This window comes from Telmatherina bonti (assembly GCF_933228915.1).
Source record: "Telmatherina bonti genome assembly, chromosome: 13".
Lineage (NCBI taxonomy): Eukaryota > Metazoa > Chordata > Actinopteri > Atheriniformes > Telmatherinidae > Telmatherina > Telmatherina bonti.
Window position 1 is genome coordinate 26,381,380 of NC_136611.1, and position 6,621 is coordinate 26,388,000.

Genomic DNA, 6,621 nt, shown 5'->3' on the forward strand with positions numbered 1-6,621 from the left:
GCAAAGGAAAAAATGAAAATTACCATTTAATGACCTTAATTCACAGCTACTTAACTGTGGTTGTTGCTCTTAGCTATTTTTGTCAATCTGATTAAATAAGATTACAAATACAACACAAACTAGCTATTCAAGTGAGTCTAAAAAGTGTTTCACAATTCATCATGTCAAACTTAATCTGTCATGTACATTATATATCATTTATTATTAGGACTGGATGTAATATTTTAGTTTAGTATTTTAGTTATCAGTCTTCATAATGTGACACATGATCAGCCTCTTGAAAAAAATCACAGAAATCCTATTATTAAATAATGTTGCTGTTAAAATGTTCCCGCTTCATAAATAAATCAAGTGTAGTTTGATGTGATATGGTTATGGTAGACATTGTGGAAAAGCTTTTCTTCCTTTGAAAACAACATGATGTATCAGTAATAACAGCACACTGTCATCCTAAATGATGCATCAAGAGAACAGAGATATACTGCAACTTTTAATATAAGATCTTTGGAGAAAGATTTCTGAATTGAGCTTAAACCTAAAGTTTGTGTGATGCTCTGTCCATTAAGAAAGCATGGCCTAATCAAAGTTTAAATGGACCTGTCGAGGGAATTGGGATTGGGACTACATTCTAAAGGTTATCATTTGTACTTCAGACGAGGTAGTCCACAATTTGTACCTTGCATGAGTCTGAGTTGGGTTTAAACTGTATAAACTGATGCTGCAACAAACCCGTCCTTTCTATCCAGCACCTGAATGGATCAAATTGTACCAGAAAAGATTCATCTTGATAGAAATATCCTAACTTTTGTCTGTGATGTGGCATGGAAAGTGTTTGCTTAATTATCCGCTGCCTTGCTATGCAGAGCCCATCGTGCCTGATGGCTAGACCGACAAGAGCCGTTCTGTTGGGAGGAAAATTTTCACTTTTATGATCTGAGTGGAAAGAATGGGGCTGGCTCAGGACTTTGTCAAGCTCACCCCAACGGTTGCAGAAACCACCAAATGAGAGCAGTAAATATGCAGCGTGTGAGAATTCAGAGGGACAGGATTTCATTCAGACTTCATTAGTGTGATGCTGAAAGCATGAGCAGCCTGTGTGGCCTCGTCTGAAATGCACTCATCATAACTCATGCAGTGATTTTAACAATGTATGGCCAACAATGCCTTGGCTGCAAATAACATTAGGGAGATATAACCATCTTTTGCAGCATGTGGCCTGCTTTAATATGTCTCTCCTCAAAAAAAAATCTTATTTTCTACATTTCCGTGTTGGCCATCTGTTTTCAGCCTGCTTCATGACAAGAACTGCACCCTAAACTTACTTTGTAACCTACATATGACTTATCTATGTGCCTTGTGGTGTGTGATTTAAAGATAAAGGTTAAATGATCTGTTTTTCATGACTGCTTAGGATGTGTCATGTGGTTCCCAGACATGGTTTTTACAAGTCCAGTTGACTTTGCATCATTTGGAAAGAATCCAAAGGAAAACACTGTGAAGTTAAAGGCTTGCGCAGGTGTGTGATTTGGGATCCATGGAAGCAGGACAGAACAACAAATAAAATCCCGTAAGTCATCTTGAAATGCTAATAAGTTGTGACACAACATGCCGGGAAAAGACGATGGGCATTGTTCTCCACGAATACTGGAAGTGAAGAACTGCTAAGTGAGCAGCCGGATGCCTTGTCAAAGCTCACGTGGAGCACTAACGTTTTCATAGTAAATATGTGCAGCTCTGTCATCAGTGGAGCCTGTCAGTGGGAGAGTTCAGGTTTCTGAAAGCCCAGCGCACTGTGAAGGTTTTGACTGTGTGGATTATGTCAGCAGTATATTTGGTCTGTTTTCTCAACAAAATGATTGACTTAATACATAGAAATCCCTGCAGGCCTTTTTTGCAATGTGGAAAATACAGTATATTACATAATCACACTGATTACAAATCAGTTTGGGCCTGCTTGGCAGCAACAGTTTACATCTACATGTCACACTGAGAAAATCAAGAATCTTGGATCACTGCTGTATTGTTAAGGTCATCCAATGTGTTTTTGTAACAAATTTGGTGCACTGCAGCAGTTTATTTGATTTTTCTTGAATTGAAATGGACATTTACTTGCATAAACTTTTATCCAGTCAGGTTGGAGTGAAAGTTTATTTATGTTCATGCAGTAATTTTAAGCAGTTTTTTTCTTGGTTCAGTCAGAAAAACAGGTGTGTTACATATTTACTGTATTCTTTGGGTTTAGGTCTGTAAACTTTAATGGATGAAGTTCTGCAAACAGAACAGTTTAGGGAAACATTGGAATGAGTCTATCGCTCATTGACCTTTACTTTATGGAGTTACCTGCAGCAGAAGGAACACCACCAAAGCGCCCAATGGCAGCCACACTGAATGTGGGTGTTATATGTTGCTGAATAAACAAGCGTCATCAAATATCATGTGTAATAAGCCTCACATTAATCGAATTAATTGTGATATCAATCATTCATTCATTCATTTTTCTAATCCTTAATCCAAGTCAGGGTCGCGGGGAAGCTGGAGCCTATCCCAGCAGTCTTTGGGTGAAAGGCAGGGTACACCCAGGACAGCTCGCCAGTCCATTGCAGGGCTAATTATGATATTAATATCAACAAAATCTTGATGCAGAAAATGTATTTTTTCTCAACATCTTGTGAAAAAAGTTGTGTTTGGTCATTTCCTGTGTGAGAAAACAGAAAGTGTGTGCCATACTTCCACCATTTCTGTTATATACAAAGCTTTTGTTTCTTTTTAACAGAGATTCTTCTTTTCTCTGCCTCTGATTTTGCTGAAGTCATACAGTGCAGGTGACCTAAAGGAATGAAAGAGGTGTAAAATGTAATCGGATTGCCTGTTGTTGGTTGTAGGTTTTAGATGTTTCATTGCTGCAACATAAGGAAATGTTGTGCAGAACTTGACAACATATCACTGGGAAACCATTTAAATTGAATAAAGTCAACAGCAGAATGGAAACATATTTCTACAATCTGCAGGACGGTGGACCTCCAGGACTAGATTCGGTGATGTAATGTATGTCCTTTTTATCCATTTCAGGAAACATATGGGACAGATATCCCGTCTTACAAGTGTCTGAATTTCTAAAACTTTATATTTTCTATATTCTAGATATTCACATACAACTCATTTCAGGCAGTTCTACATACCATGGTCTCTCCTATATGTGTTTACGCATTGATGTTTGTGTAACACTGTTTTGCCCTTTAGGACTTATAAACAGTGTCCTGGGTCTCCTGATACCTTTAACAATTATACCGTAAATACCTCTACTATTTATGTATGACTGTGTGACTGTTAAAATAAAGAACATACCACTAATGGCTTATAACAAAATGCCCCCGTTTAATGAACAATGGGTTGTAACATCATGACCTGAGTAGCATTAGCAAAACACATAACTGTAGTGGGCCCACTTTATAACCACATGACAAGTAAGATAGCCAAAAGAAAATAGCCGGCACCTATGGTGATCGTAGCAGGCCTGAGATGTGGGCGCCAGTCGGCCCACCAGTGAACAGAAAGAAAAGAAAAAAAAAGAAAAAGGATGCGATCAAAACCGGGTGCGTTTACTCACGCCATCACAGTTACGCGTCCTTTATGAAGGCGCAGTTGTTTGGTTTCGTTTTTTCTTTTCCAAACGAAGTCAGGTGCTCCTTTCGCTGTTTCCAGAAGGTTGGAGTACCCTCAGCCAGACGCTTACAGCCCGCGAAGCAAACAGCTGCTGTACGTCCTCATCAGCAACTACGCGGCCCCATTCCTCCAGTTGTAAGCGTGTAGATGTCCATTGAAAAGTCCGCTGTTTCAGCTTACCGCCCTTTCTCTCCTGTCGGGCTGATTAAGAGCAGGTCCAACGCATCATCGGGTTGCAGAACGCCTGATATCACTCGGTTTCCCGCTTCTCGTTTTGGCGGAACACCGCAGCCATAGACCGTCGAAAAAGTTCGAGCGGGAGCGAGCAGTTTCTTCTTCTCTCCACCTGTCCCGAACGGAGCGTGATTGTCCTGCCCCTGCACCAATAAGGTCAGGGTAGTTTTCGGGGGAACCAATAGTAAACGAACAACATATAAAGTTAGATTGTCTCTCCCTTCACCCATTGTTTCCCACATTTTCGTGTAACATTCAAGGTAATTGGAAAACAACAACTCACATTTACAAATCAAATAAACATCCATTAACAATATATATCAATAAAATTACAACCAAACAAAGAAATTATGCAAAACCTGTTTATGGAAAAACCCACAGGTTACATTTGTAACACTGAACCAAATGTATTTAACATTTTAAGGAAATAACTTTTTGTCTATCTTTTACAGTTTCAGATAAAAAAAAATGTTCCTCAATTGTTGATGCTTATTAACCTTCTGTCTTTATAGAGGTATACGCGGCTTGTTCTGGAAGATTTTGCTCAATCTTTTAATCTCTTTTGGCTCAGAGAGATTCTTGGACCCCATTCAAATGTGAGGGAAAAGGGGAAAAAATCTTCAGCCTTTGCCTCTTTAGGTGCAATAAACTTTTAGTTGTGTTTATTATCATCATCCTGCTGCTGAAGAAATCATCTTTCAACTTATTGTTTTTTATAGGCAGTGTTATTTCTGCTTCAAGAATCTGCTGATGTTTAATTGAATACATTCTTCCTGCTACCAATGAAATGTTGCCATTGGCAGCAACACAAACCTAAAGCATGACCGAGCCTCCCCCATAAATACGTCTCCAACTGTTCTTGCAGAGATTTTCTTTACACCTAAAACTCCTCATTTAAAAGTTTAACTTAAAAACTGAGTGTAATAGAATTAAATATACAATATTTTTTGTCACATTGCAGAAAACTTCTCAGCTACATGAAGCATTACAAATGTCTTCAAGCAACAGATTTATGTTTAAAAGTAAAAAAGAAAAGGGTTTCTGGTCTGAGAAGATGGTGGCATGCTTGCTAAAGACAGATCTCAAAAAAGCTCAAATTAACAAATTTAGTTCATTTTAACTGAACCAGACTTAAATTTTATATTCTAAATGCACATTGCAGATATTCAGCCAAAACTCCGGCTGTAAATTAACCACGTTGTAAAATTGTGAAACTTACGTTTGCTGCCTATGAAGCATTGTAGGATGGGACACCAGCAAAACATTCGTGATAAGCTATGACAGAGAAGCATCAGTTTATCCCAGCGCGCCAGTGAAAGTTTATTGAACTGTCGGGTGGAAAAATGAAGCAGCCATCCTGAATGCTAGTTATGTGGATCTGCACAAAATCCGTCAACTGTTGCAGTAAAAATCTATCTTATGTAGGTCATCACTTCAGATAGTCCTCTGTGTGAGTAGTTATACTCACCCTTTTAACCACTGCTGTAAGGCGCTAGCCTTAACAAAATAATAAATCCACTGTGTCGCTCTAGAAAGTGTTTGCATATGTAGTCCTCAACAATTTCAGTATGAGTCTAATAGCTTTAATTGACAGAAAACAATTTGCTGTCTGAGCTGGTTCAGACTTCTGTAGCACTTCGCACTACACAATAAGAATTCAGCTCTTGCTGCTGAGGTAGGCGTATAAGATCTGCAGCCGATGCTGTTCATGGTGTGTGTGTTTCAGAGATGAAGGCAGAATAGTTACCTGTTTGTCAGAAACAGGTAGAGAGCATGGCTGGCTTGTAAATTGATAAGTTGTTGTAAGCATATTAACATCATGGTTGCGACAAAAGAGACTTTTTCTTGCCTTTAATTCTCAGTCCACAAAGACACGGGAACTGCATTTCTGACCATTAAAACCTTGAAAGAAAAATATATACAACTTTTTATCTGTCTTATTTGACAATTCAACACGACAAAGTCTTTAGTTTTAAATAGGTTTTAAGAAGTTTTTTCTTATTTCCACAGAGATCAGACACATTGCAAGCAGGCTATGTAAACTCTTGTTTTCTTTGTAATAATTATTAGAAAAGATATTAATAATACCAAAGCATCTGGTCAGTGAAGCATGACTGATCATTGTTTGGAATTAGTTTTTTTATTTAAAAAAAAAAAAAAAAAAGGTGATTTAAACCTTAAAAGTTACATCAGCTGTTCGCTGTTCCCCAACAGTAACTAGAATAAAACACTACAAGTGTAACATAGTAACCATAACCACTGCAACTAAACTGGTTTGTGTGACGGTTGTTGTAGCAACAAGAAGTTTAGATAGTTTGAGTGTCACTGTAAGTTATAACACCCAGTTTACTCTGTTTAATAATGAACACAATCGTTTTTTTCTTTTTTTGTCATCACAAAATATAATTACTGACATCTTTAAACCATTAATGGAATGAACAAGCAAAATCCACAAATCAAAAGTGATCCATGAATTGTGTCTTTTGTCCTCAGTTCTATCCATCTTTGCCTTTATTTAAAAAAAATCCTACTTAATGAGCAGGTTTCCAAGACAGATCCACTGACCCGAAACTCCTGGGGAATACATGCTCCAGTTTATGTGACTAAATTCAGTCAAGTGTGGCCTTTTCCATCCCTGTGTTTCAACAAAGCATGCGTGTTTGCATGAGCCCACCATAAATATTGACCCTGCTGTAAATATTAAATTCTTGGCAATTCTGACAA